At 37.4% G+C, this 12,152-nt stretch overlaps 1 protein-coding gene across 1 annotated transcript in view; it reads right to left on the reverse strand.

Moving 5' to 3' along the window:
• Positions 1-7,815, reverse strand: part of LOC126366216 (protein O-mannosyl-transferase TMTC1-like) — a 169,985-nt gene extending 162,170 nt beyond the window's left edge. Inside the window, exon 1 of the mRNA XM_050009245.1 lies at positions 7,634-7,815. The gene's annotated coding sequence lies outside the window, so the exon portion shown is untranslated. The remainder of the gene's footprint in view (positions 1-7,633) is intronic.
• Positions 7,816-12,152: the final 4,337 nt, after the last annotated feature.

Consider the following 12,152-nt stretch of genomic DNA (forward strand, 5'->3'; position numbering starts at 1 on the left):
AGCGAGCGTGCGGGCGGACATTGCGCTTATTTGGAGCGCAATTAGCACCAATAGGTGGCGCGTTTGTTTTACTCGCTATACCAATTATTTATTCCAATATTATCTTGTGATTGTAAAATGCCGAAGTAATAATCTGTTTACACAGAATCTCCGTTCTAAATACGTTAAAAATAATACGGATTTCCATTTACAGTCCCGCCAGTCTTGTATAAACAAGATCAAGAATCCATTACACAAAATCCGTTTCACGTTTCTAAGAGTATCAACATCCTTTTAAGGTTTTAGCACAGGAGCTAATTTGAGGGAGTTGTTCGTGATTCCAGGACAGGATTCAAGATTAGTTCAGCTCCTTCTCTAATCCCACTAACAGCTTTTAAAATCCTTGTTCTTATTTCTGCCGTTTTTTCCTAATTCCCGTCTGAGCTTAAACACTTTATGTTTAAACGATATGACTTATTTAGAGGAGTTCGTTTAAGTAAGCTTCTTACCTTCCTAAGCATGTCGTCTTATTTTATCGCGTAGGTTATGAGAAGGATACCAACCTCAGCAGCCCTGGTGTCATGGTTATTATTGCTGTTACTAATCAGGCCCAAAGGGCTAACGTGCTTTCCGAAACACGGTTCACCTTTCAGACAATCCGGTGATCAGCCTACAAATTTCTAACCGAACCAGGGCTCACAAAATTATTTTTGTGATATGTCCTTACCGGGATTAGAACCTGGGACCTGCGGATTGTGAGCCCAACATTTCGACCGTGAGTAAGAGAAAACAGAGATCATTTATTTGTGGTCAAAAGTACATTACAAAGTTGGTACAAGTCATTGAGTTAATCCAGCAAGGGGATGGTTGACATTTCTAAAGAGATCGATTAAAAGGACCATTATAATGGGTGGTTACCCGATAACCTGTAACCATACAGTTCCTGATATTCGTCTTATGTCTACGTATCAAAATGTAGGTAGTTAAGCTTTATTACACATAAAAAAGAGTATCATATTAAATGCCTAGCTAAGGTTGCTTGGTAATAACTTCGCCTGCTGTAACTTATCATGATATACATACGTGTTATATGGGTATCGAAACTAATTAGTTATGACTTAATACTGAATATCGTCGCGATGCCTTAAATACTTCCACTTAATTAGAAGATTAATACTGAATTAATGGTGTTTGGAATGTTGTGAAATTCCTCTTACATTACTGAGGTATTATGAGCTCTTATTTCATCTAACATACAAATTAGTTATACTCATTACTGATAAGCCGAAAATTATAATCATACCGCTAAGTATGTAAGTATGCATAGATGTTAACTCACACTTATTTCCCACCGGGGTAAGCAGAGACTATGGATTTGCATTTGCTTCGATCCTGACACACAGTAGACCGTAATAAACCTTTGGACATCTCCAATTTGGTCAATGTACAACCAAAGAGCAAAAGTGCAGAGTCACTGAGCCCAGCGAATTATTTTAAACAGTGGTGAAATTATGAACCATTTGTTGTCATAATTATGAAATTTATGTTTTTGCAAGTGTTTTTGGTCTATTACAGAAACGACATGTAACCAGGAGGTCATAAGTGCAACCAGTGAATTTATTACTTTGCAAGAAACTGATTGGACTTTTGCAGCTTTGCGTACGTCTTTCTTCTTCTTCATGCCGCTAAATAGGTTTCGATTAAATTAGTCAAGTGAAAACAGTTACATAGCATAACATCACGCCTGTATCCTCGATGGGGTAGGCAGAGGTCATCTTCTGGGTTGTGAGGTGAAGTACCAACCTCAACACCCCTGGTGCCAGGGTTACTACTGAGCCGCCAACGGCCCTTGACATGGCTCATGGTAACGACTACTTATTTACATCAGTAAGTAGTAACCGGGACCAACGGCTTAACGTGCCTTCCGGAGCACGGATTATCTTACTTTCGGACAATCTGGTGATCAGCCAGTAATGTCCTAACCAAACAAGGGACCACAAAATATTTTTTGTGACATGTCCCCACCGGGAATCGAACCCGGAACTTCCGGATCGTGAGCCCAACGCTCAACCACTGGACCACGGAGGTCGTTTAGGCAGAGGTGTTTAGGATAAACACCCACTCTTCATGAGTCCCATGTAATAGATGGAGAGCTTATTACCATTAACCGGGTACAAATTCTAGATACCACGTCATAACAATTATCATTATTATCCAATCACGAATTCAAGCTCATAAAGTCGAATTCAATTATTATACCTATTACCTTACCTTTCATCACCAATTACAACATACACATCCTAACAATTTCACACACCGATCTTTTTGTGCAAAACGTGTATTCCTATTTTTGTTTATTCCATTTCATCTCATTTTATCAGCTGTTTTTAATTAAGTATAAGTCTAATGTATTCGCTCTTAATATAAAGTAAACTTTGATTTGTCACACTTTTTAATTGGCCCACAATAATTTAAGCTATGTAATGATATAAATTATATAACTGTAAAGTATGCAAGAAACAATAAAATAAATAAAATAAATACCAAATTAACTTAAATTAGGTACTAAATCTTCTATTGAGGAATTTTCACAAACACTCGTTGAATACTTATAATATAAACACAAACATCCTGTATACGTCCCACTGCTGGCCACAAGCCTCCCCTCAATCAACCGGAGGGGGTATGGAGCGTACTCAGAAATCAGAATAATTTATTCAACGTAATTATCATAGATAAACTTGTTGAAGGTCAATGTAACATTTTCGTCAATGAGGATATACATTACAAGTTATTTAATAACTAGAGGAACACATTTAGTACAAGTTATTTTTATCATTCAGGAAATCATTTATCTTATAAAAAGCATTTTTAAAATTTATTTATTTTCTGACAAATTCATAGTATTATCTGGTATTTTATTGTGAAAATGTATACGTAACCCCAAAAAAGATGAATTTCATTTACTTTATCTAGAACTCCATCACGCTACGCCACTGCGGGTTGGTGGAGGTGTTTTTACGGCCAATAGCCGGGACCAACGGCTTAACGTGCCCTCCGAAGCACGGAACCATCTTACTTTTTCCGATGATCAGGTGATTCAAGCCTGCAAAGTCCTTACCAAAACAAAGGACAGTCTCATAAAGTGATTTCGACAATGTCCCCATCGGGAATCGAACCCGGACCTCCGGATCTAAAAACCTCTATTCTAATACAACTCTAAATTTTAAAATAAAATTTAAAATGTTTATACGCGTATTGAAATGTTTCCAAATGTTGTAAAATATTTACTTTAATGTTTTTATGCCGAATGTTCTAAGTAATATTCTATAAAGTTGTTGAACAAACATTAGGTTAATTTTTTTTAAACGAAATAGAAAAAAATGTATCTTCAAAAAAAATATACCTCTAGAATAGCCGCATTATTAATTAGCAAAAATAAAGTTATTTTCTCTAAGTAATTATGCTTTTGATATCATTTCCGTAACAAATTGGTCGTTATAAATTAAATTAAGTAATTTATTATCAACGACAGGTACTTTTCCTGAATAAAAAGAAATTATTTATAATTATATAAGGTTTCTTTGCTAATAATATTAATACCCAATTAAAACTCAATCGCCTTTCAAAAGCATTCATTCCATACATAAATTTAATGAAGTGTTTATATCCGTTCAATTCCTCAAATTTTAAAATATTTTTTGGGTAATTGGACAATATTCAAATACGTTTAAGAATTTTCAGATAACATCTCTAGTACCCACAACTATATAACATAACATAAGCTTACGACTGTATTCCAATTGGAGTAGTCAGACATCAATTCCAAGGTGAACTAAGAACCCATACCTTACCGAGCTTTCTGTTAGTACAATTACTTACTCGTATAGATCTCTCTCTCTATTTTAGAGCTGCGCTTTTGTCGGTGGAGTAATCGCCATTCCTCTCTTCTTCCCGCCAAAACCTTCACCTCCCGATACGACACGACCTGCACCTCCTCTTTTATTTGTTTCATAAATGTTCTCCTAGGTCTACCCCTTCCTCTCTTCCCTTAAATTTTTCCTTCTATAATGTTTGTTATAAATGAATCGCGTCGTATCAGGTGGCCAATCATATTTCCTCTCCGGGTACTCGTATAGGTAATTATACAAAAATATCCTTCGGTTATAATTTCTGGAGGGTTAAAATGGCCACATCGAAGCAACTCATCTAAGAAAGCAATATTGCAATTTGACATTTGCGCATAAAAAAGTAAGTGCGCAATGCAAACAAATGTCAAAAAGCAATATTGCTTTCTTAGATGAATTGCTTCGATGTGGCCATTTTAACTCCCCTGTTGCCCGTTTACAACAGTAAAGTGCCCGAAGAACAATGAGGAAATTTCCAGGCTACATTCTCAAACAAAAATTTGGTGGCGCTGTGCAGATTTAACGTAATAATTAGCTATTTTCTCATTCTTCTTCTTCTATCGAGTGGGTTGTGAGTTTGAATACCAACTTCATCGGCCCTGGTGTTACTATTGAGCCACCAAAAGCCCCTGACATGGCTCATGTAACGACTACTTACTCACTAAGTAGTAACGGTAACGTACCTTCCGAAGCACGGATCATCTTACTTTCGGACAATCTGGTGATCTGTCAGTAATGTCTTAACCAAACCGGGGACCGCAAAGGAATTTTTGTGGTATGGGATCGGGAACCGAAACTGGGACCTCCGGATCGTGAGCCCAACGCTCGACCACTGGATCACGGAGGTCGTTTTCTCGTTGCGCGGGGTACATACATACATACATAAACAGCCTATATACGTCCCACTGCTGGGCACAGGCCTCCCCTCAATCAACCGGAGGGGGTATGGAGCATACTCCACCACGCTGCTCCACTGCGGGTTGGTGGAGGTGTTTTTACGGCTAATAGCCGGGACCAACGGCTTAACGTGCCCTCCGAAGCACGGAATCATCTTACTTTTTCAGACTATTAGGTGATTCAAGCCTGAAAAGTCCTTACCAAACAAAGGACAGTCTCACAAAGTGATTTCGACAATGTCCCCATTGGGAATCGAACCCGGACCTCCAGATCGTGAGCCTAACGCTCTAACCACTAGATCACGGAGGCTGTTTGGGTACATAATTATTCAAAAATATTATCTAATGGCAGAGGCATATTATTATAAAATGTATTTGTTGCTTCATATTTGTATCAAATACGTTTAAAATTATGTTGCTACCTATATGGCTTCTCTTTATTTTGATTAGAATAATAATGGATGGAAGATGTGCTGTGCCTGGGCGTAATAACAAGGGTCATCATTTATATCCAAAAACACTCAAAAACAAAGACAAAAGATCTGTTATCCATGAAAGTAGAAGGTTAAACGAAGGCAAATGTACAGCGCCATCTATTTTTTTTTTGGAAAGTAGACTGGAATAAGTATAAAACCTGGCTGGATAAAGTATTAAAAAGATCACAGAAAGATAGAGTTACCTACGTTGCATTTATAATAAAAAAAATATTAGTATTATTTATTATATCTGTATATTAATTAGTATTGGCTTGTTTACCCTATATTTTAAAGGTTTGTTTGCGTGACATTACTCTATTTGCCTAAGCTCCTTACTTCCAATTAAAGTATAGGATTTAAATATACTTAAAAAGTATTTTATAACGACCCTAAAACAGCTTTTACGGTTATGCGGTTATTTCGCGACTGCAAAATTTGCTTATCGTTTTCTCAGAAATTTCATATTTCTTGCAATAAACATTTTATTTGTCTTGGCCCGTCATTTGTTTAATAAACGAGTTTATTGCCGTGTTTTATTTTATTTGTTAGTGTTGCCTTGCTGTGAAATATAAATTATTGAAACTAAAAATAAAACTAGATAATTGGAACTTTATTTCCTTCTTGGTTAAGCTATGTCCGGAAGTTTAATGCATACGTTGGTGAAAAATAAAATAGAATAGTGTACCCCACTACTAAACTTCCCCTCGAGTTTACCGCTCATGATTCTTGCATTTATCTAGATGTGCGGTCAATGGGCTAGATAAGACAATAATAAATAAATAACACAAAAAAAGCTCTTCTTCTTAGTTCTTCTTGCGATGAATGTAACTCTAACTATCTCAATTTATGGTCTGTGTCTTCTCTGTTTAGCTAGAAATAAAGCACAAGCATAAACAACTACTCATTCATCATCTCAAGTACATCGTAAAAAGAGGTAATGTCCTATTTAATTAATAGGCAAGGTCTGCCAAGAAGAGTCGGTGATGTAGAGTTCCTAATCAAAGTTCTTATAGTTTTTAGACCGCATGTTCGAAAATGGCGCGTATTTTCAAATTTTCCATGGTTACAAAAACCGCGGCGTGTAATAAAAACAAAAGACGGAAAAACAAATGAACAACTGATTTGAATTGAGCTTTGACGTAGCTTTAATTTGAAATTTGAATTTAGAATTCCTAGTAAAACGCAAGATCTATCTTTAAACTAGCCAATAGGCATCTTTACTTACTTATGAATTTCCGATTAAATATGGGCTACGAGTTGAACACCCTATAGCATACGATTATCATACTTCTCCGTATCAAAAGTGGTTGCAAGATGTCTTTTGACTACTGGTGGCTCTGCTCACAACATTATGCACGTGATCTCACGTGTATGGGTCGTACAATGGGTTTGTATTATACATTATATACAGTAGCCGTCTCGATGACCATGTGTGTTTAAGTATTTGATAGCCAGGCAAAAATGAATCCAATTATTTAATAATTCGCTTGACCTTTGCTTGGCTTTCAAATACTTGTAACGTTCATCGGTTGTTTATTTTTTCTTAGAAAGACAAAAAAGTTAAAATAATAAAAACCAATAATTATTTCGACATTTGTAGAACTTTGACAATTATTCACGAGACAGTAACAACAAACAGTATTCAAAAACAGGATCATAATTCATTGCAGTTTCGAACTCTGTTTTGATTGGATTGATTTGAATAATTATTTAAGTAATTACTTTTGTTTAAGCTTTAAATATTCCAGGATTTCCAGATGGATAACTCTGAATAATTATAGTGAGCAAATGCACTGGATGCCTTTTGGTTGCTTGAAAACTCGTTTAACTGGGTTATCAACTAGTCCAGACACCTCCACCTTCACTTATGCGCAATAGAGTAGTTATTCGTATTAGAGTATGCTCGGATAAGTAAGTATTATTATTGCTCCACCAACAACATTATTGGATTGTGTTTTAAAGTATAAATAGTATAGTATAAATATAGTATAGGTATATAGTATATTGTTTTCGTTCCACATATTCGTGGTAAAAAATATAATGGATATGTTTTATGGAATACAGCATGATGGATGGATGAGATGGAGACGACATTACTTAACATCATATTTTATATAAACATAAATTAATGTCAAAGAGACAGTTTTAATAGAAGAAAAAGAAGTATATGTAAACCTATAAAAAATATTCTTTAATAAATTTGCTTAAACATAACCGTCCAAAAAAAAATTCCATCCAGATTAAAATCTGTTCTAATTTCCTGTTCTACGGCGCAATCCCCTAAGACCTTCTCTAATGATTTGACATTTCGTTTTACCTTCCTCCATTCAAAAAATGAAAATGGCCCAATTATAAAAAAAAGTCCACGACTTACCTGCTCAAGCCCTTTTCCCACTCGAGCCTTACAAATGTTCCTTGTCAATCACAGTTACATATTTAATATACTTTTACTAATGATCATTGTACAACCTAAAAGCTACTTGAAATCTGACCACTTAACGTGAGGTTCCGCGAGAGTCTCGCGAACACATTTACGAGTCGATTTTGCCCGGTCGGAGCTGCCTCGGCGAGCGCCCGTCCCGTCCGGCGTCTGTCTATCGACTGACATAACAGCCGACTGTCAACACAGTTTTCAGGACCAGTGCCAAGCTGCAGTGGCTACGGCGCATGCGCGGTGCAACTTCTCGCATCCTGCAATCGGCCCTAAGGACCATTACACACCTGATGGGGCGCAGCGCGCGGCTATTTATAAAGATAATGGTAATCTCGACTTTATCTGTTTTGAATGCAGTTTCGCAACGGAGCCCGTAAGGGTGTAAGGCTTTTATAGGCTTTGAATAAAGATGTAGAAGGTTGGTTTGAATACAAACTGAGGTTGTAGTATTTTTTAAGATTCAGTTGAAAAAAATATCTTCCAAAAATATCTTGGGTGACAGGATTTTTTATGAAATTACTATTGAAAAACAGGTTTTATTGTTGTTCACGACGTGACTGAAATGTATTTTATTACGCTAATATGAAACAGTAGGTATTGAAAAACGAACTTAACAAGTTAAGTTTGACTTTTCCCGCAAACGAAAGAGTTATTCGCAATCGCTAAAGAAAGTTCTTCGTAAGTTACTCCACTTGAAAGTTTCGACATTCAAATATTTTTATCGTGATAACTTTGATACTGTACTGTAGTATACATATATCAATAAGAGCTTATTTGACCACTTCGTTTATAAAATATAACAAAACAACATAAGCTCGGGACTATGTTCACAATTGGGCAAGTCGGAGGTGGGAGGCCGGAGTATTACCAGAGTCGTGGTTCACGCCGCGACTTGTGCTGAGTGAGACCCTTTTATCTCAGGACATCCACCACCACCTTATCATCATTCAAATGAACATCATCTATGCTATTTGTACCTAATTGTTTCGTGAACATTTTTAAGTTATGTTATTTTCTTGTCTCTTTATGTGGCGTCCTTTTATAATATACAATTTCTATTCTATTCTATCATTCACAGACGATCTGGGCACCCACGCTTGTAAGCGTGGGGTTTGTCATATAACTGAAAATGTTTGAAGCTGCCGCCCCGATTAGATCACCACAGATTTTTAAGACATTCAAAGGCAAACTTCGCATGCCTTTGAATGTCTTAAAAATCTTTGGAATATTTTCAGGTGTGTAAGTTTCCTCCCTGGTGATATTCAAATTCAAATTATTTATTTCGGACTGTATCCATATATGTTAGTAACAACTTATACAACTTAAGCTAATACACACGCGCGACCCTTGGCACAGCAGCGTGCAGCTGCATCCAGCGCCTCAGCAGCGGGGAGTCCCACCGGTCTGCTAACACACTCAGGATACTGTTCGAGCTGGCGCGCACGCGGCGTAGCAAGGAGGCGCAACGTTTCCTCATGATGGTGTAGAAGCAATTAGTTTGCGCCTCTGCAAACATTAATATTACCCCCATACCCCCTCGAGGAGCTCGGTGGCGCAGCGGTTAACGCGCTCGGTCTGCGATTGTTGAAGTAAAGCAACTTTCGCAAAGGCCGGTCATAGGATGGGTGACCACAAAAAAAAATCATCTCGAGCTCCTCCGTGCTTCGGAAGGCACGTTAAGCCGTTGGTCCCGGCTTGCATTATCATAAACTGCCTATATACGTCCCACTGCTGGGCACAGGCCTCCCCTCAATCAACCGGAGGAGGTATGGAGCATACTCCAACACGCTGCTCTACTGTGGGTTGGTGGAGGTGTTTTTTACGGCTAATAGCCGGGACCAACGGCTTAACGTGCCCTCCGAAGCACGGAATCATCTTACTTTTTCGGACAATCAGGTGATTCAAGCCTGAAAAGTCACTAGACCACGGAGGCTGTTAATAATTACTTACCTGCTCGACATGTTAAATTAAACTCAATATTATTTAATATTTATATGTATTTGATGCCAAAAATATGCCTTTTCGAACGTGTACCAAATATAATTACGTACACGTAGTTAAGTTATCTGTATTATTGTAATGTTATCTTGAAGTGTAAAAAACTAGTGTAATAAGTGTCAATAAGATTCAACCGGCGAAATATTGTAAATTATAATGTAAGTGCCACAGCACTTACAGCTGTCAACTTGACACAGTTACTTAGTGTTTTAAAACTTTTAAGAATTTTAAAAAACAATACATGAGTTAAAGCATTCTATTAACAAAATAATTCATAAACGATGTTTATACCGAATGCAATAAACGCAGTCGCAACCCTCATATCCTTTATTACCAGTTAGAAATGTCAATGTGCTATAAAATTTAAATAACTATGCAATTGAATGCAATACAGTTCCAAAGCACGTTTTTCCTTTCAATATAACACAGCAAAGCATCACGCCTGTATCTCCGAAATAGGTAGACAGCGGCGTACAGTACATACATCTACTTCTCACCAGCTATATCAAACTTACATCTTATAGGAGATGAGCCTATTGCCATTGTTTGGGAGCAAATCCTGGAAACCACGTGATAACTATTTTCATGAATTCAAACTCATAAACTCGTGTTAAATAATTTAGAGCGCAACCTGGGATTCAAATTCAAGACACTAGAGTACAAGTCATGCGTTTTCCGAACGTTGTTTCCACGGATTTTACGTTTTTCTTTTCGTTATATCAAAGTGATTGGATGTAATAAACATATGTTATATTTCGTTGCAAATTGCGGTGAACTAGTCTATAAATCTAGTAAATTTATTGTTTCTAATCACTTAATAATTTATACAATTTGTCGCTTAAAATTACGAATAATTAAAACATAAATACATAAGTCTACGGCGTAGCACTTGCTCCGGCATTCGGTGTTACTTTGCTACGACATTGCTACGAGTATTCAATTTGGCAAACATGTCATGATTTTCCGAGCACCTACAGAGTGACATAATTAGACGTAGTTACTGGGGTAAACAAGGCGATATTACGTTTCTCCATCATAATTACGCTGAAATAACGATTCTGATTCTAATTCAATACACTTAACTTTAATTGCCGAGAATGTTCAGTTGAGGAAGTACGTTTATTTCTTTTAAATCATTTTTATGATTAAGACGAGAATAGGTGCTTAAATAAATTTTAGTAAGGGTCAGTTCACACCGAGACGCGACGCGACGCGACGATACTCGAAGAGGCCAATGAATTCGCGCGGCGCCTCGCTACGCCGCGAGCCGCCGCAAGACGCATCGTAGACTCGCCGCGGGTGCAATCTGTCATTTGAAGATACATATGGCGGGTGCGTACACCAAGATCCCAGTCTATCATTATGTTTTCACTCGAGTATTCGACCGAACTGCACCAATTCTAAACGAAGTCTAAACGGAAATAGTACACAAGTCGCTACAGCGGCCTCAGGCTGCGCTTCGCGGCGTCGCGCGGCATCACGAGACGCAGCACGACCTCTACGAGTACACGCCGCGCGTAATGGCGATGCACCGCTGCGCCGCGATACGTCGCGCTACGCTGCGAGGCTTCTCGAGGCGCAGCGCTGCGTGGTGCAACGTATTCTGAATTCTCAAAAAGAAATGTGTATCATTTTGTGTTGTAAATAAAGTATATTTTGTGTTTCTCTATTCAAATGTACTCGCATCTTCGCGTCGCATTACGTCTCGGTGTGACCTGACGCTAAGGGTAATATTTTGTTATATCGTTGATAGAGCACCCTTCTTACCCACCTGTACTCCCTTAACTCCATCGAGGCAAAAATATCTCGCTTCACAGAAAACTATCAAAGTGTATCAAGCGAAAAGATGGGGTGATCCCCTTTACAATTTGGTATATCGTCCGATTTGTTAACTCCCCTCCTTTAATCTAACACATCATCGTGTATGATCTACTGCTCCCCACGGTCCTCATTGCCACCCCACATTTAAAATCGCCACATCGTAGGGTCCCAATTGCAAATGATTTGCATGTTTTTTTATTAATTTAATTTCCTGTTTTTTACTTGTTGTTTATGGAACGTTTTTTATTTATAATTTAATTTATGTGACGGAATTTGGTGTAGATTGCCAACGTTTGGTTTTTAAAATTAATTTTTTTTTGCTCATATCATTAAACGTTTTGTGTTCATTGATCGGGCAAAACTACATAATGATGTGGCCAACGAATGATATTCTATTTCATGAAATATGACTGACCATTTCATGAAATGATCGAGCACATCATGAAATGATCAATTCTATGATCTGGCCCTGACATAATATGATGTAGTAGTACTTAATAAATAAATATATATAGTTTCATAAACTCATGCCTATTTCCCAACGTGGAAAGCGGAGACTATGGAATTTCATTTGCTTCTATAGACATTTAACAAATAAATAAGATCCCGTACCTTAAAATTGGACATAGTTTTTTTTATG

This window comes from Pectinophora gossypiella, chromosome 4 (assembly GCF_024362695.1).
Source record: "Pectinophora gossypiella chromosome 4, ilPecGoss1.1, whole genome shotgun sequence".
NCBI classification, from domain to species: Eukaryota; Metazoa; Arthropoda; class Insecta; order Lepidoptera; family Gelechiidae; genus Pectinophora; species Pectinophora gossypiella.